The sequence below is a fragment of the Schistocerca piceifrons genome, chromosome 4 (assembly GCF_021461385.2).
Source record: "Schistocerca piceifrons isolate TAMUIC-IGC-003096 chromosome 4, iqSchPice1.1, whole genome shotgun sequence".
Lineage (NCBI taxonomy): Eukaryota > Metazoa > Arthropoda > Insecta > Orthoptera > Acrididae > Schistocerca > Schistocerca piceifrons.
The window spans coordinates 200,456,185-200,474,590 of record NC_060141.1 but is presented as its reverse complement, the minus strand read 5'-3'; the positions used below and the strand labels follow the sequence as shown (position 1 = coordinate 200,474,590).

At 41.6% G+C, this 18,406-nt stretch overlaps 1 protein-coding gene across 4 annotated transcripts in view; it reads right to left on the bottom strand.

The window, feature by feature from the left end:
- Positions 1-1,439: 1,439 nt before the first annotated feature.
- The window catches only part of LOC124795204 (major facilitator superfamily domain-containing protein 10), a 152,004-nt gene continuing 135,037 nt past the window's right edge, over positions 1,440-18,406 (bottom strand). For all 4 annotated transcript variants that reach the window (XM_047259112.1, XM_047259113.1, XM_047259111.1 and 1 more), the window contains one exon: positions 1,440-4,445. The gene's annotated coding sequence lies outside the window, so the exon portion shown is untranslated. The remainder of the gene's footprint in view (positions 4,446-18,406) is intronic.

The window sequence follows — 18,406 nt, the reverse complement described above, 5'->3', positions numbered from 1 at the left end:
TGGCTGAGTCCACATTCTTTGGCATTATGTCTTGTGCCACCATTCGCCATATAAAAGCAGTTTGTTTAACTTTTCTCCTCATCGGTGCACATCTCTGCATGCCAGTAGTGTTGAAGCGGAGATGACTTGTCAATAGACGGCACAGTTCCTGCCAGTCCTACTGTGCAGACAAGTAAACATTCAAAAAGCTCCATATAACAATGTAGCCAGGCATGAGAATATTTACAATGCACTAGCCGATTCAGACCGACTTGCGTTTCTATTTTAGAATATTTTTTGAATTTTTTTGCCAAGTGTCTCAATTTCAACATTAACAAGAGTCACTGTACTCATATTTTCAAGAGCTTTCCGATGCCATTAAAAATGCACCATTCTATTGCTTAAATATCTCAATTGATACAAGAGTTATGGCTCTTTACCACATAACAAGTACATGCTCCTTAGGATACTATTTTCTGCCGAAAACCTTGTTTCAGCACGTGGAACGTCCATGAAATAAATTTGGTGTTACGTCTTACATGATTCACCCTGAATATGTAAATCAACATGTGAAATGAAAATGCTACACTTGCATACCAAAGATGAATACTTCAGTCCCAGATTATCACAGACAAAATATCAATCATCTGTTATCATAAATGGAGCAAGTCTTCCATTTGGGGCAGCCGACAATGCATTCTGCAGGTGAGAGACCTTTTGCTTCTTTGCTGATGTTTCCATTTTGCACAATGCTGGCGAGTTATTTTGGTTTGCAGTTAAAACTGTGTACTTTTTCTGTTCCATTATGTACTTCAAATAGTCATCTGCGTACCATTTTGCTGCTTCTCTTGTAATGTCTAGACATCTTAACATACTAAATCACTGTGTGTCACCCTTAAACTTAGTAAATTAATAAATTTTAATTAAGATGTTGAATATAATTCTGAAACATGATTATTTCTTTACTTGGGTGAGATATGAGACTGTCAAGCATTTATCAATTAACTTTCTATAATTTCGAGAGAGAGAGAGAGAGAGAGAGAGAGAGAGAGAGAGAGAGGGAGTGTGCTGGGAACATTTTTCATGCAATATGTATAAACAGAATGATCGAGAGTAAAGAACAACAATTTCAAGGTAGAGGCTTGCTAAAGATCTCTGATGATAAAAATGAACTTTTGCAGCTAGATGATACTCTTCAGCAGCTACAACAACAACAAATGCTGATGAGCTGATAGCCAGCAACCATTAACCCATTAGTCACATAATAACCTTCATTTAAGTTTAAAATTGATATGGATTTTTTAAACATTTTTTCTACATATGCTGCAGCAAGTAGTGATGGCTCAAGAGTCAAATTCAGAATAGATGTAACACTGATATTAGAAAACAGCACAGTTCAGATGTCATAAAACAAAGGATATTATACTGTTGCATAAAAATTAATCACACATGAAACAGAATGTGCATAACAATTTGTTTTATTAAAACTGCAAATACAGTATACAAAGGTAAACAACAAGTCAGTCTACAGCAGAGCTGATCAATACTGAATTGGGCACCAACAGCTGAATTATAGATACTATACAAACATCACTTCTGAGCAGAACTTCTCAATGAGGAATCCATATAACACAAAAAAAAAATCTTACATGAACCAGCAAATTGCAATTTGGAGGGTAGGGGTATAATATTTTATACATGTTAACTATTACAGTTCTCCCCATATCTATATGCAAGGGCACACTGGAAAGTAATGCCTCTGAATTTTTGTGAAAACTCAAAGCTTTTTAAATAAAATAAATGTTATTCACACACTAAATCTATTTTCCATGTCTACATATTTGCACCCCACTGCTGCTGCAACAGGGCTTTGAATTGCAGTGTGTAAATTAACTATGTAGGTGCATGAGAAACAGCATGCTGTAAATAAAGTAAGGAAGGAAGATTGAGTTTAATGTTCCATCAACACTGAGGTCATTAGAGAAGGAACACAAGCTTGGATTGTGTCAAGGATGGGGAGGGAAAAGGGCTGTGCCATTTTGAAGGAACTATCCTGGCATTTGACTGGACTGATTTAAGGAAATCACTGAAAATTTAAATCTGGGGGCTTGACCCGGGTTTGAAATATGCTCCTCCTGAATCCGAGTCCAGTGTGCTAACCACTGTGCCACTTCACTTGATAGCATGCTGTAATCAGTTTTCGAATTTGAAGACTTTGTCCATACATGGAGTACCTCTGCTTCAGCATGACAACGCTAGATCTCACACAAGCACTGTGAAACCTGCAACAATCTGAAACTTGCGTTCACTTTCATTGATCATTCTCCATACAGTTCCACCTTTGCCCCATCTGATTTTCACATGTTTCCAGAACTTAAAAGAACACCTTCAAGGAGTTCACTTTGCTAGTAGAGAAGTGGTGCAAGCACAGGTGGAGTTACTGCTCCATCAACTGACATTCTACAATGATGCTATCAACAAACTGATCTCATGTCGGAAGAAGTGTTAATTGCTGAGGTGAACATGTTGAGAAATAAACATGTAGACATGAAGAATAAAGATACAGCATGTTAACAAAATTTGTTTTATTTAAAAAGCCGTAATTTTCACAGATGAAATTTTGGAGCATTACTTTTCAGCGCACCCTCTTAATTTTGTACTGTCTAATGAATGAGGAATTAATAGTCACTCATGGAGGTTATGTAAGTATCACAATTCATCTTCTAATGAAACACCATAACCCTCCTTCTTCTTCTTCTTTTTTACATACAGTAATAGGCTCATTAAACATTGGTTAAAAAATAACAATAACTTTTGACAATAATTCTTTGTTACTATTTCTAATGTTGCTACTATCTTTAAACTCACGCACACGCACACGCACACACACACACACACACACACACACACACACACACACACACACACACACACAAAAGAATTTATCGTTAAATAATGCTTTCAAAATTTGTATAATTCCAATATCTAATTTTGATGTATACAACTATAGCAAATAAATACTGAAAACAGTAATTACAACAGCAGTAACAACAGCACAAATAATAATAATAATAATAATAATAATAATAATAATAATAATAATATTGCAGTAAATACATTCCCGATTATGGCATTTAAATTGATTGTTGGAACAGAATTTGATCATTGTACATGCAAGTTCATACTTTCTCATCTTTTTTGACTAAATAAGAACCAATGGAGGAAACGTGAAGTCAAACTTCAGTTAACTGGACACAACACACCACACAACACCCTGTAATTGTATACAAGATGGGGAACTTCAGAAGGCACTCTCGCGGGATAATACAACACTACAAAGTTAATGTAGAAAGTGTACGATACATGATTGGACAGTTTTGTAAAATATACTTCAAAGTAAACAAGATCCCATTGCATAAAAAAGGTACAAATTTTCAGTTGTCAGTCAGTCTACAGTACCCATAAGAAGCTACGTGCAACCACTATCCTCACATACATACTATAAATGAAGTTCATAAATCAGAAGAAATGAAGTGAACACACTTAACATGCGGACAAGAATAATGCCATGTAGAAAGAACATGGAGGATGGTGCATACAATTTTACTCATTAAAGCCAAGTGGCAGAGCTAGCTAACAACAAAACCATTGTGAACAGACAAATTGAAAATAATAACTCCACAGAATAAATGACATATATGAAGGAAAACCAATAATCTATGGATAGAACAAAGTTACAACATACGAGGAGAAAAAACAGAAAAGGAAAAAATTTTAAAGACAGACGAAAATTATTTTTTGTAATACTGCTAACACATTATCTGCAAAGACATAATGTAGAACACCAATTATGATCTCTCCGTTTGGCCTCTACATAGATTCACAATGAGTGAAACAATACATAATAAACTAAATGAGATTTTCCTCAAAGAATACATCAGAGATAGGTGGTGACATGAATAAAATTATGAGTTGGTAAAATTTGTGCCCACTGTCAATTGTGAAACTTAATTTCACCAGCTTTAACTGGGTTGCCAATTCTTGTCCTGCTGCCACAATACTGTAGTAAACTTTCACTCATCTTTAATGTATTTGATACAATACTGGAAGTAGGTTCTTAAACAGAACACTGAAATTAGTATAATGCAATAATGTAATAAATTATAGTAGTATCAGATAACTTCCTAATTTTTTAGAAAGTAAGTTAATGAACACAAGAATGACCACATTAAGTTTTCTTACATAATGAAAACTGGGCCGTAGATTCACCACAGTGCAAGGAGAATGAAAACTACTTTAAGTATATTACACAAAGTCCTTAATCTGAAATGCACTTCAGCTTTTTCTTGCCTATTAATTACTACACACTATTATTTGTGTGCACTACATTAAAAAAACCTTGTAAGCATACTACGGTCTTCACAGCATTCAATAGGACATGCAGTTCTGTTCATTCGACTAGTATCCTGTAACAGTTAAGCAAGCATAATTAAACATTACAGCAAAAATGTTTAATGTTGGTACTTACATGGTATGATTTCAGTTCTAGAATCATTTTTTGTTGTACTCTGACCTCTTAGACATATCACTCAACCAGTACAGAGCAGAACTCAAGAATGTAATGAACATTTTTACACAGCAGTAAATCTATGTTTGTTTTTTTCAGTGAAAGTTATAGCCATGGGCACAACATAAATGAAGTACCTCCAAATTAATTTTAGAACATCAGATAGGTTTTTTTTTTGGGGGGGGGGGGGGGGGGTTGGAGAGGAAGAGGTAGAATATGAATATTTTCTTAGTATTAACCAAAAAAAGAACATTTTTACAGCACGATTATTATAACCAAGATGGTAGAATGCTTAAAATTAATTACAAATCAAATTTAGTGTCCTATAAGGCCCAGAAGATGGGAAGATTCCTTTTATAATATCCAGGTGGTTATCATAAATTGCAGGGTCTTCATTGTAATTACTGTCTTTGAATAAAAGTTCATTTTTGTTTGTTTCATTGTTTACTACATTCAATAATTTTTTGTACTACAATGGAGCAATTCTTTTGAGGTGTGGTCCAAATTTACCTGAGATATGTTACTTGACAGTGGCACATCATGCCGAAGTTGCTTTGCTCCTAACATTTTGCACAACAGTGTATTTTCCGTTGAATTCAGCACTTCTTGGAAATGTAACTTAACCTGATTAGGGCTTTTGACACAAAAGGATTACTGTAGGACATTTCAGAAGTGATGGTCAATATTCTGGGACATGCCAGGAATACCATTTGGAGCAAAACATTCAACGCGGGCTCTAAAATGCATACCTTACGAACTATGAGCGATTCTTGATCTTTGATACTGTGAAAAAAATTTCTTCTGCTGCAAGCTCTTTGCTTTCCATATTTTGGGAAGTGGAAGTATGGACCAAAACAAGCAAAAAATGTCCAGTAACCATGTGCTCTAAAATGTTTACTGGACTTCTTTTTTCTTTTTTTGGTCCCTCCTACCACTTCCCAAAATATAAAGCAAAGAGCTTGCAGTAGAAGAAATTTGTTTCACAGAAATGAGGATCAAGAATTGCTCTCTTAAGGTATGCACTTTTAGAGCCCATGTTTAAATGAATTTTTTGTTTTGAATATCATTCCTGTCATATCCCTGAATATTGACCATCATTTTCGAAACACCCTGTATACATTATATACTTGCCATAGCTACTCTGGAACATTCTACTTCTCACCAAATGGTTGGATTTTTGTTTGGTTTCTTTTATATTTTCTCCAACGGGATTGTTTCAAGTCCTGCATCTATTTTAGTTTGATGAATACTTTATAATTGCCCTCCATATTGTGGCATGTTCTTAGGCAGCAAATTAGGTACTGAGCCCATATCTCTTAGTCCTCCTGTTGTGCTTCTGTGATTCTCAGTTTTCCACTTATCTCCACTTCACTGTCTGATGTAATAGTTATCCCCCGGTTTAATTTCAGTTAGGAGGTGATATGACCCAATTGTGTCACATTGATCTGTCCATTGGGCTAAAGTAGACAAATCCAGAGTGTATATGGTTAGGTATACCACTGTTTTTCTTCTATATTGGGTATATACTATAGTAGATAACAACATAAACAATCAATTGACACCTTTAAGCTCTCCGGTTTTCAAATCTAATCCGATGCAGTCCCCAACAATTAGTCTTTCCTTTTCATCCCGTACGGTAAGTCTCCCATGATCTGCGGTTTTGGCTGACTTTCCCGAAATCTACCCCTTTTCCTAGGTCTCTCCAGTCCTTTTCCTTTACCCTTCTTCCTTCCCCTTCAGCATTTCTGCCTGAAGAATGAGCTCCAAAAGCTTGCTGATTACAATCGTCTATTACGTGTGTGTTCTGCCGCCGCTTGGTGAGTAGATTCTTTATATATCCAATTAAATAATTTTAATATAATAGGGGGAAACATTCCACGTGGGAAAAATTTATCAAAAAACGAAGATGATGTGACTTACCAAACGAAAGCGCTGGCAGGTCGACCTGCCAGTGCTTTCGTTTGGTAAGTCACATCATCTTTGTTTTTTGATCAATTAAATAATTTTGTCAATAATTGATTGTTTTCATTGTTTTAGCATTTTGCTTGGCATGGAGTCTCTCATTCAAACACTGGTGCAGCAACAGAAAGAAATCACAGTCATGCAATGAACTTTGCTGGCACTGCTCTCCAACAATTTATCTCCGGCTCCATTTCCTGCTCAAGTCCTGCTGTTCAGAAAGGCAGCAAAAGACCAGGAGGTGTACGAACAGTCTGCAGCAGTATTTTCACATCTTCCACATTATAGATAAGAATGTATGTCATGCACTGTTTTTGTCATGGATTTCTGCTGCCTAGTATTAGGTGTTGTGACAATTGGCTCAATTACAAGGACCTTCCTCATTGTCATTTGACACCTTATGTTCATCGTCTTCCTATTTATTGCTGCTGCATGCAAGTTGTCCTATTGTGCTTGGGCTGCAACTGTCAACAGTCTTAGCTGCAAGTGCCATTTTGACATGGACAAGTCATAATAGTAACAGAGTCCCTCCATCGAAGAGGTTGTGTCAATTGCCCAGTCGTACAAGGTCTGACAAGCTGCTGGTCAGCAACTGGAAGCATGGTGCAATGACGTAGCAGTGTAGGGTGGTCCAGCTGCATCCACTGCATCTGAAAAAGACCATGAAGGGGCAAGCCAGCTGATCCAGCGGCTCCTGCACAGGGCATATAAGGTGTTTTGACCACAACTCCCTGTTGTCATGTGCACTGTATTATTCCAGGCATGACAAGAGTGTCCCCAGCATTGGGATGTCTGTCATATGTCAGAAAAAATGCCACACTATGGAGTCTGCCACTTAACAGCACACAAGGCAACATCTGAGACCATGGATATGGATATTTAGGTAGTGTCATTGTCAGGGCTGGTTCCCAGTGATGATTCCAACAAATTTTTTATCAAAGTTTTGGTGCTCCCACAACAGCTGTACCTGCAGGTGGACACTAGCATGGCAGTTTCCTTGCTTAATGCCCAGCCATAGTCAGACCTCGGCCCTCCACAGCTGCAACGAGTGAAAAATGTGTACTGGACTGAAATTCGAACCACTGCACCACCCAGACACAATGTTCACTGCAACTGCGTGCACTATCTCAGTAAGCCCCTCGGCCCACCAACATTCCCAGTCCCCATCCATCTCTTCTTTGCCCACTCTGATTCATGCAGGTCAGACAAACAGCAGACAGGGTTCAAATCTCAATCTATTTTCACTTCACTCATTTTCACTTATCACCACTGACTCCGCATGAAGTCCAGATGCAGATGACACCATGAATTCCTTCCTTGTCCCCTCCACCTTCAGTTTACATACTATGTATCACAGCTACGGCTTCTGTGTGGTATCTGTTCATTCAGACATGTCCAAAAGAAAGAAGAGCTACTGCCAAACTGTAGACCACCCACTGGCACAACATGCAGCTGAACAGAACATGCTTGATTTCAATGGCTGCTTCACACAACCCGGGCCATCCGTATCATCCACTCCACCACTAGCTTTCCTGAACTGCACAGATAGGAGTTATCCTTAAAACATATTTTCTGTTCCCAAAATCATCCCAACCTCAGCCTATGGTAACCTACTGTCCCCACACTCTCCACTCAACAGCGTCCACCCTGTGTTAGCTGTCACCTCCTCCCTATTCCCTCACTCATTTTTTGCTGTCCTCTGACGACATACACATATGTTTTAACATTCTCCCTTCCCTGATCTGATCCTCTCCTTTATAGTAACCTCCACACTCTGCCCTACAGCCTACCAACACTGAGACTGGTGGCAGTCTTGTCATGCCTCCATCCAGTCCTTGCACACTCTGCCAGGCAACCCTCTCCTCTCCCCCACCCCTACCTTGCTATCCATTTCCCTTTTCTGCCCCTCCAGATTGCTGCTTTTGTTCAACATGACAGTTGCATTCCAATCCAAGTTGCCAGAGATGGCAGTTGTGCATGCACGTGTGCGCATGAGTAGGTTTCCTTTCTGAAGGATGCCTTGGCTGATATCTAAATGTGTAAAGTCTTCTTCATTGCCCCCGTCTGCATTGTTAATATTCCAAAATGGTGTTTCCTTTCTTTAACTTCAATGATGATCATTTTAACACAAATTCATAAGTTGTTGTTGTTGTTGTTGTTGTTGTCTTCAGTCCTGAGACTGGTTTGATGCAGCTCTCCACGCTACTCTATCCTCTGCAAGCTTTTTCATCTCCCAGTACCTACTGCAACCTACATCCTTCTGAATCTGCTTAGTGTATTCATCTCTTGGTCTCCCTCTACGATTTTTACCCTCCATGCTGCCCTCCAATACTAAATTGGTGATCCCTTGATGCCTCAGAACATGTCCTACGAACCGATCCCTTCTTCTGGTCAAGTTGTGCTACAAACTTCTCTTCTCCCCAATCCTATTCAATACTTCCTGATTAGTTATGTGATCTACCCATCTAATCTTCAGCATTCTTCTGTAGCACCACATTTCGAAAGCTTCTATTCTCTTCTTGTCCAAACAATTTATCATCCATGTTTCACTTCCATACATGGCTACACTCCATACGAATACTTTCAGAAATGACTTCCTGACACTTAAATCAATACTGGATGTTAACAAATTTCTCTTCTTCAGAAACGCTTTCCTTGCCATTGCCAGCCTAAATTTTATATCCTCTCTACTTCGACCATCATTAGTTATTTTGCTCCCCAAATAGCAAAACTCCTTTACTACTTTAAGTGTCACATTTCCTAATCTAATTCCTTCAGCATCACCCGACTTAATTAGACTACATTCCATTATCCTTGTTTTGCTTTTGTTGATGTTCATCTTATATCCTCCTTTCAAGACACTGTCCATTCCATTCAACTGCTCTTCCAAGTCCTTTGCTGTCTCTGACAGAATTACAATGTCATCAGCAAACCTCAAAGTTTTTATTTCTTCTCCATGAATTTTAATACCTACTCCGAATTTTTCTTTCGTTTCCTTTACTGCTTGCTCAATATACAGATTGAACAACATCGGGGAGAGGCTACAACCCTGTCTTACTCCCTTCCCAACCACTGCTTCCCTTTCATGTCCCTCGACTCTTACAACTACCATCTGGTTTCTGTACAAATTGTAAATAGCCTTTCGCTCCCTGTATTTTACCCCTGCCACCTTTAGAATTTGAAAGAGAGTATTCCAGTCAACATTGTCAAAAGCTTTCTCTAAGTCTGCAAATGCTAGAAACGTAGGTTTGCCTTTCCTTAATCTTTCTTCTAAGATAAGTCGTAGGGTCAGTATTGCCTCACATGTTCCAGTGTTTCTACAGAATCCAAACTGATCTTCCCCGAAGTTGGCTTCTACTAGTTTTTCCATTCGTCTGTAAAGAATTCGTGTTAGTATTTTGCAGCTGTGACTTATTAAACTGATAGTTCGGTAATTTTCGCATCTGTCAACACCTGCTTTCTTTGGGATTGGAATTATTATATTCTTCTTGAAGTCTGAGGGTATTTCGCCTGTTTCATACATCTTGCTCACCAGATGGTAGAGTTTTGTCAGGACTGGCTCTCCCAGGGCCGTCAGTAGTTCCAATGGAATGTTGTCTACTCCGGGGGCCTTGTTTCGACTCAGGTCTTTCAGTGCTCTGTCAAACTCTTCACGCAGTATCATATCTCCCATTTCATCTTCATCTACATCCTCTTCCATTTCCATAATATCGTCCTCAAGTACATCGCCCTTGTATAGACCCTCTATATACTACTTCCACCTTTCTGCTTTCCCTTCTTTGCTTAGAACTGGGTTTCCATCTGAGCTCTTGATATTCATACAAGTCGTTCTCTTATCTCCAAAGGTCTCTTTAATTTTCCTGTAGGCAGTATCTATCTTACCCCTAGTGAGATAGGCCTCTACATCCTTACATTTGTCCTCTAGCCATCCCTGCTTAGCCATTTTGCACTTCCTGTCGATCTCATTTTTGAGACGTTTGTATTCCTTTTTGTCCGCTTCATTTACCGTATTTTTATATTTTCTCCTTTCATCAATTAAATTCAATATTTCTTCTGTTACCCAAAGATTTCTACTAGCCCTCGTCTTTTTACCTACTTGATCCTCTGCTGCCTTCGCTACTTCATTCCTCAAAGCTACCCATTCTTCTTCTACTGTATTTCTTTCCCCCATTCCTGTCAATTGTTCCCTTATGCTCTCCCTGAAACACTGTACAACCTCTGGTTCTTTCAGTTTATCCAGGTCCCATCTCCTTAAATTCCCACCTTTTTGCAGTTTCTTCAGTTTTAATCTACAGGTCATAACCAATAGATTGTGGTCAGAGTCCACATCTGCCCCTGGAAATGTCTTACAATTTAAAACCTGGTTCCTAAATCTCTGTCTTACCATTATATAATCTATCTGATACCTTTTAGTATCTCCGGGGTTCTTCCGTGTATACAACCTTCTTTTATGATTCTTAAACCAAGTGTTAGTTATGATTATGTTGTGCTCTGTGCAAAATTCTACCAGGCGGCTTCCTCTTTCATTTCTTAGCCCCAATCCATATTCATCTACTATGTTTCCTTCTCTCCCTTTTCCTACACTCGAATTCAAGTCACCCATGACTATTAAATTTTCGTCTCCCTTCACAATCTGAATAATTTCTTTTATTTCATCATACATTTCTTCAATTTCTTCGTCATCTGCAGAGCCAGTTGCCATATAAACTTGTACTACTGTAGTAGGTGTGGCTTCGTATCTATCTTGGCCACAATAATGCGTTCACTATGCTGTTTGTAGTAGCTTACCCGCATTCCTATTTTCCTATTCATTATTATACCTACTCCTGCATTACCCCTATTTGATATTGTATTTATAACCCTGTAGTCACCTGACCAGAAGTCTTGTTCCTCCTGCCACTGAACTTCACTAATTCCCACTATATCTAACTTCAACCTATCCATTTCCCTTTTTAAATTTTCTAACCTACCTGCCCAATTAAGGGATCTGACATTCCACACTCCGATCTGTAGAACGCCAGTTTTCTTTCTCCTGATAACGACGTCCTCTTGAGTAGTCCCCACCCGGAGCTCCGAATGGGGGACTATTTTACCTCCGGAATATTTTACCCAAGAGGACGCCATCATCATTTAATCATACAGTAAAGCTGCATGCCCTCGGGAAAAATTACGGCTGTAGTTTCCCCTTGCTTTCAGCCGTTCGCAGTACCAGCACAGCAAGGTTGTTTTGGTTATTGTTACAAGGCCAGATCAGTCAACCATCCAGACTGTTGCCCTTGCAACTACTGAAAAGGCTGCTGCCCCTCTTCAGGAACCACACGTTTGTCTGGCCTCTCAACAGATACCCCTCCGTTGTGGTTGCACCTACGGTACGGCTATCTGTATCGCTGAGGCACGCAAGCCTCCCCACCAACGGCAAGGTCCATGGTTCATGGGGGGGAAATTCATAAGAAGGTGGGAATATGACTAGCATCTTCTCATTCCCCGAGGTTTTAAACTTCATGGTCTTTTGCACGAGTTTTTTGTCTGGACTGTTTTACTAGATAGTTGTTCGAAGGAACTGGTGGTAAGATCTGTTCAGCTTTCAGGAAGAGTTCAGCAAATCAGCCACACCTTTCACATATTAAGATTTTATGGGTGATAAAATTCTAAGCGGTGTGTGGTGTAACGGTACAGACTAGTGTAGAATCTGATCCCCTTGTTTTACTGAAGAACCCCGTAACACAATCTAAAATAAGTGAACTTCAGCATGTACTGTGAACTCTGGTCATCTTCCAATTTCAATATCTTTTTAGGGTGCAAATGTAACACTTAAAATTAAATTAAAAAACACGTACAAAAATTTCTATCAAACTTTTGACTACAAATTTGTTAATGTTGTGTCAAAAAAACAAGAAAAAAATAACAAAGACACATGTAATTAAAATGTAAATTAACTGTTTACAAAATGGATTTCTCTAACTTTTAAATTAGTAACTTACTGCTAGCTAATTTCTGCTTACATAACACTTTTAACCATATTTTACAGTAACAAATCATGTATTAAAATTCTCGGAGATTTGTAAATGTTCCAACTATACACTCGTCTAAAAAGGTGTTAAACTGTCTGCTGTTCAAAATGGCTCTAAGCACTATGGGACTTAACATCTGAGGTCATCGGTCCCCTAAACTTAGAACTACTTGAACCTAAGTAACCTAAGGACATCACACACATCCTTGCCCGAGGCAGGATTCGAAGCTGTGAATGTAGCAGCAGCACGGTTTTGGACTGAAGCACCTAGAACCTCTTGGCCACAGCTGTCTGTTGTTAAATGTCTGTTTATACCATGGTAGAAGTGCTTGCCAATTTAATCTGTACCTCATCTTTGCCGAGTTGGAGTCTGTGTTTGGCAGATTGTGCTAACATCAAAATTGTGTTAAACTGTGAACTTATTTGACTAGTGGAATTGGATACAATAACTGATGAGTAATATAAAGCAGATGTACAGCTGTTAACACAATTTGCAAATATCCTGCAAATGACAATTTCTGTTCCTGCAGTTTAGCACATTTTTAAAACTCTTCCCAGTTGTGCATTTACCATTCAAATGTCTGATGTACATTTGCAATTGCTCCAAATTTTCTTTTCAAACTCTACTTACCAATATTTATTATATTTGTTATTTTGTGAATTTTTGAGTGGTAGGATGAAAATGATCCTGGGTTTAAAGGGACTAAACTACTATGCTATCAGTCCCATGATTAACAGGAAAACAATGTAAAAGGACACACAATGAGAAATGGTAAATGTTAGCACCAAGGACTGTGACCATGTCATTGTGGTTGAAAACTTATGCAACAGTGATTTTACATTGTTAAAAGTGAGATCAGACCCAGGCAGTTAAAGACTAGCTATGAAAGGTCATCACAGACCATGAAAGGTCATCACAGTCACAACTAACTGAGGCAAGAAACTAGAATGAATTGAGAAAATGCAGACTGTATGGACTAGAGCGCTAATTAACTTGTTCAGTTAGATAAATAAAATGTGGACATAAAGTTTCAAAATGTATTGGAGTACCCAGGGAGAGAAAGATACTTGAGGCCACTTAGGACACACACCGCAGTGAGAAGCACCCCCCCCCCCCCCCCACATCTGTGACACCGAATGTGGAAGTGGATTGAACTGTCATGAAATCTGCTTTCTGTTAGGACTCTTAACAGCTAACCCAACGTCCACACGTATCTGAGGTAATGAGACAGACAGATTAATTGCCCATCCTAGATCAGCCAGAGTATGATGGCATTTTTCCGAGAGGCCAGGAGAGGTGTATGCCACACTTTGGTGCCAGTTCTCACGTTCAAGTTTGTCTCCTGTGGTCACTTTTGCAATGAGTTGAATTCCCAGAATAACCCCATGGCACAGTGTCCAGATGAATTTTATGAGCTGTGGAGTTCAACTAACAGGTCTTGGATTATAGTGAGCAACAGGTTTTTGGGGTATCACCAAGATATGTCTTGCAAGCAGCTCACCCAGTCTCTACAAACCAGGAAGTCCTTTGTGACAAGAAATTTTATGTTCTGCAGAGCCTGTGACATGGTAACAAACTCTGTAGTATTTATACTGCATGCACTTGGCAAAGAATACTTCTCATGGCCCTTCATGTGCAAAAGCAAAACCTGTCACAGACTTATGATCCATTGTTGTTGGTGCACGTTGTATTTCAGCCGACATGGAGAACCAAACAGAACAGGCATCTGAAAATGGTGGGGTCAGCATATTTCTTAGGTCACAAAAGAGGTCCACCTGAATTGTAGGACTGGATACATACCACAGGAAGTGCCGAGAGGGAACTTTTGAAACTCAGATGAGAGCGCAGTTTGAGGTCCTTGCCTGGAACTTCCAATCATATCCCAGCTGGTCTACCCATTTTTGGATGATTCATTAACAGTCTGGTTGTGAAACAGAGTTGAGTACCACAGATGGGTAGGGACTAAATAGCTCACCGAGAGTTTCTAGGATCTGACCTTCAGTTTTTTTTTTTTTAGGGCGCACAACTTCAATGGTCATTAGTGCCCTGACTACGTTAAGAATGCACCGCGAGGCACAAGTTTAAAACAACAACTAAAAGGGAAAACACGATAAAAGACAGACTGACAAGCATAGGATTAAAAAACAGCATCATCAAATGTCCTTAGAGAGGTTTGTCAAATTGATAAAACGAAGAACACGAGCAGCTGCTCGTGGGTCATCCGCTAAAATGGCATCTAAAGTACATGGCAGGTTACGATCTAGACGCAGTGTGTTAAAATCCGGACAGGACATTAAAATGTGGCGAACCGTCAGCAATTGCCCACATGGGCAGAACGGCGCCGGTGCAGCCGTCAGCAGATGGCGATGGCTGAACCGGCAGTGTCCAATGCGTAACCGGGCCAAAACAACCACCTCCCGCCGAGAAGGGTGGGAGGAGGACGTCCAAGCCGCGGGAAGAGGTTTCAAGGCCCGAAGCTTGTTGTCTGTAAGTGCAGCCCAATTGGCATGCCACAGCGATAAAATGCGCTGACAAATGACCCTGCTACAATCTGATGAAGGGACACAACAAGAAGCTGTCCGAGGCTGGAGGACCGCAACCTTGGCCGCGGCATCTGCAGCTTTGTTCCCAGGGATACCGACATGGCCAGGGACCCACATAAAGCTAACTGGAGAACCGACGTCCACCAGCTGCTGAAGAGAGCGTTGGATCCGGTGCACGAAAGGGTGAACCGGATACGGATCACTGAGGCTCTGGATGGCGCTCAGGGAATCGGAGCAGATGACATAAGCAGAATGTCGGTGGCGGCAGATGTAAAGAACAGCCTGGTAGAGGGCAAAGAGCTCAGCTGTGAAGACCGAACAATGGCCATGGAGCCGGTATTTGAAACTTTGTGCCCCGACAATAAAGGAACACCCGACCCCGTCATTGGTCTTTGAGCCATCTGTATAAATGAAGGTCATATTGATGAACTTCGAATGAAGTTCAACAAAACGGGAGTGGTAGACCGAACTGGGGGTAACCTCTTTTGGGAGCGAGCTGAAGTCAAGGTGAACGCGGACCTGAGCCTGGAGCCAAGGTGGCGTGTGGCTCTCGCCCACTAGAAAGGTTGCAGGGAGTGAAAAATTAAGGTGTTGAAGGAGGCGACGAAAGCGAACTCCAGGGGGTAGCAGGGCAGAGACATACAACCCGTATTGACGGTCGAGAGAGTCGTCAAAAAAGGAACGATAAGACGGGTGGTCGGGCATTGACAGTAGCCGACAGGCACACCGACAAAGCAGTATATCGCGCCGGTAGGTGAGTGGCAATTCGCCAGCGTCAGCATGAAGACTCTCTATGGGACTAGTATAAAACACTCCGATCGCAAGTCGTAAACCCCGATGTTGTATGGATTTGAGGCGGCGTAAGATGGATGGCCGTGCAGAGAAGTATACGAAGCTCCCATAATCCAGCTTGGAGCGGACGATCGACCGATATAGACGAAGCAGGACGGTTTGATCCGCTCTCCACGACATACCACTGAGAACACGGAAGACATTTAAAGAACGGGTACAACGGGCAGCCAAATATGACATGTGGAGACCAGCTAAGTTTCCTGTCAAATGTAAGACCTAAAAATTTTGTTGTCTCCACGATTGGGAGAGCAACGGGACCGAGTCGTAAGGACGGTGGGAGAAACTCTTTGTGGCGCCAGAAGTTAATACAGACCGTCTTCTCGGCAGAAAAACAGAAGCCATTGGCGACACTCCAGGAGTAAAGACGGTCAAGAGAACGCTGAAGACAGCGCTCCAGGACATGTGTACACTGCGCGCTGCAATAGATGGTAAAATCGTCCACGAAAAGGGAGCCTGATACATCAGCTGGGAGGCAATCCATTATTGGACTGATCGCGATGGCGAAGAGAGCGACGCTCAAAACTGAGCCCTGTGGCACCCCATTCTCCTGGCGAAAGGTGTCTGACAGGACAGAACCCACACGTACCCTGAACTGTCGATCCATTAAAAAGGAACGAATAAAAAGAGGGAGGCGACCGCGAAGGCCCCATGTATGCATGGTGCGGAGAATGCCCGCCCTCCAACAGGTGTCATAAGCCTTCTCCAAATCAAAGAACACAGCCGCGGTCGGGCGCTTCCGCAAGAAGTTATTCATAATGAAGGTCGACAAGGTAACCAGATGGTCAACAGCAGAGCGGCGCCTACGAAATCCACATTGTACATTGGTAAGTAGGCGTCGAGACTCGAGCAGCCAAACCAATCGAGAGTTAACCATTCGCTCCATCACTTTACAGACACAGCTGGTAAGAGAGATGTGTCGATAACTGGAAGGCAAGTGCTTGTCCTTCCCCAGCTTAGGAATCGGGACAACAATAGACTCGCACCAGCATGCGGGAACATGTCCCTCAATCCAGATGCGACTATAAGTACGAAGAAGAAAACCTTTACCCGCAGGAGAAAGGTTCTTCAGCATCTGAATATGAATAGAATCAGGCCCTGGAGTGGAGGACCGTGATCGGCCAAGTGCGTTTTCGAGTTCCCGCATGGTGAATGGGGCATTATAACTTTCACGATTCGAGGAGCGGAAGTTAGGTGGCCTAGCCTCCTCTGCCTGTTTGCGGGGGAGGAAGGCAGGGTGGTAATGAGCGGAGCTCGAAACCTCGGCGAAAAAGCGGCCGAAGGCATTGGAAACATCCTCAGGGTCCACAAGGACGTCATTCGCGACCGTCAAGCCAGAAACTGGTGAGTGGACCTTAGTGCCAGATAGCCGGTGCAGGCTACCCCAGACAACAGAAGAAGGAGTAAAACGGTTGAAGGAGCTTGTGAAAGCAGCCCAGCTGGCTTTCTTGCTTTCTTTAATAATACAACGACACTGAGCACGTAATCGTTTATAATTGATACAATTCGCCACTGTAGGGTGGCGTTTAAAGGTGCGTAAAGCACGTCGACGAGCACGTAAAGCGTCTCTACATGCTGCGGTCCACCAGGGGACCGGTACGCGACGTGGAGAAGAAGTAGGGTGAGGGATGGAATATTAAGCAGCAGCGAGAATGACTTCCGTGAGGTGTGCGACCTGACGATCGCAGCTTGTGAAGGTTTGATCCTGAAAGGTCGCCCTGGAAGAGAAGAGCCCCCAGTCTGCCTTGGAGATGGTCCAACTAGAGCAGCACGGAGAGGGGGTATACTGCAGGAGATGGATAACACACGGGAAGTGGTCGCTCGAATATGTATCAGAAAGTGCATACCACTCAAACCGGCGTGCAAGTTGGGGAGTACATATAGAGAGGTCTAAATGGGAATAGGTGTGAGATGTGTCTGAAAGAAAAGTAGGGGCGCCAGTATTGAGGCAGACAAGATAGAGCTGGTTGAAAAGGTCTGCTATCAGGGAGCCCCTCGGGCAGGATGCTGGAGAGCCCCAAAGGGGATGGTGGGCATTGAAGTCTCCAGTTAACAAAAATGGTGCAGGTAGCTGAGCAATAAGTTGCATCATGTCTGCCCTGGTAACGGCAGATGATGATGGAGTGTAAACGGTACAAATGGAAAATGTAAAAGTGGGGAGAGTAATGCGGATGGCAACTGCCTGCAGGCCGGTGTGCAACGTGATGGGATCATAGTAAATATCATCCTGGACCAGCAACATAACCCCTCCATGAGCCGGGATACCTACCACAGGGGGTAGGTCAAAACGCACAGAGGTGTAGTATGCCAAGGCAATTTGATTGCATGGGCGTAGCTTCGTTTCCTGGAGGGCTACGACGAGCGGACGGTGCAAACGGAGCAGCAACTTCAAGTCCTCTTGGTTCGAGCAAATGCTGTGAATATTCCAGTGAATAAGTGCCATCGTAAGAAGAAAAGGAAGATGAAAGAAGGGGTCACCTCAAAGGCCGCTGAGGGCC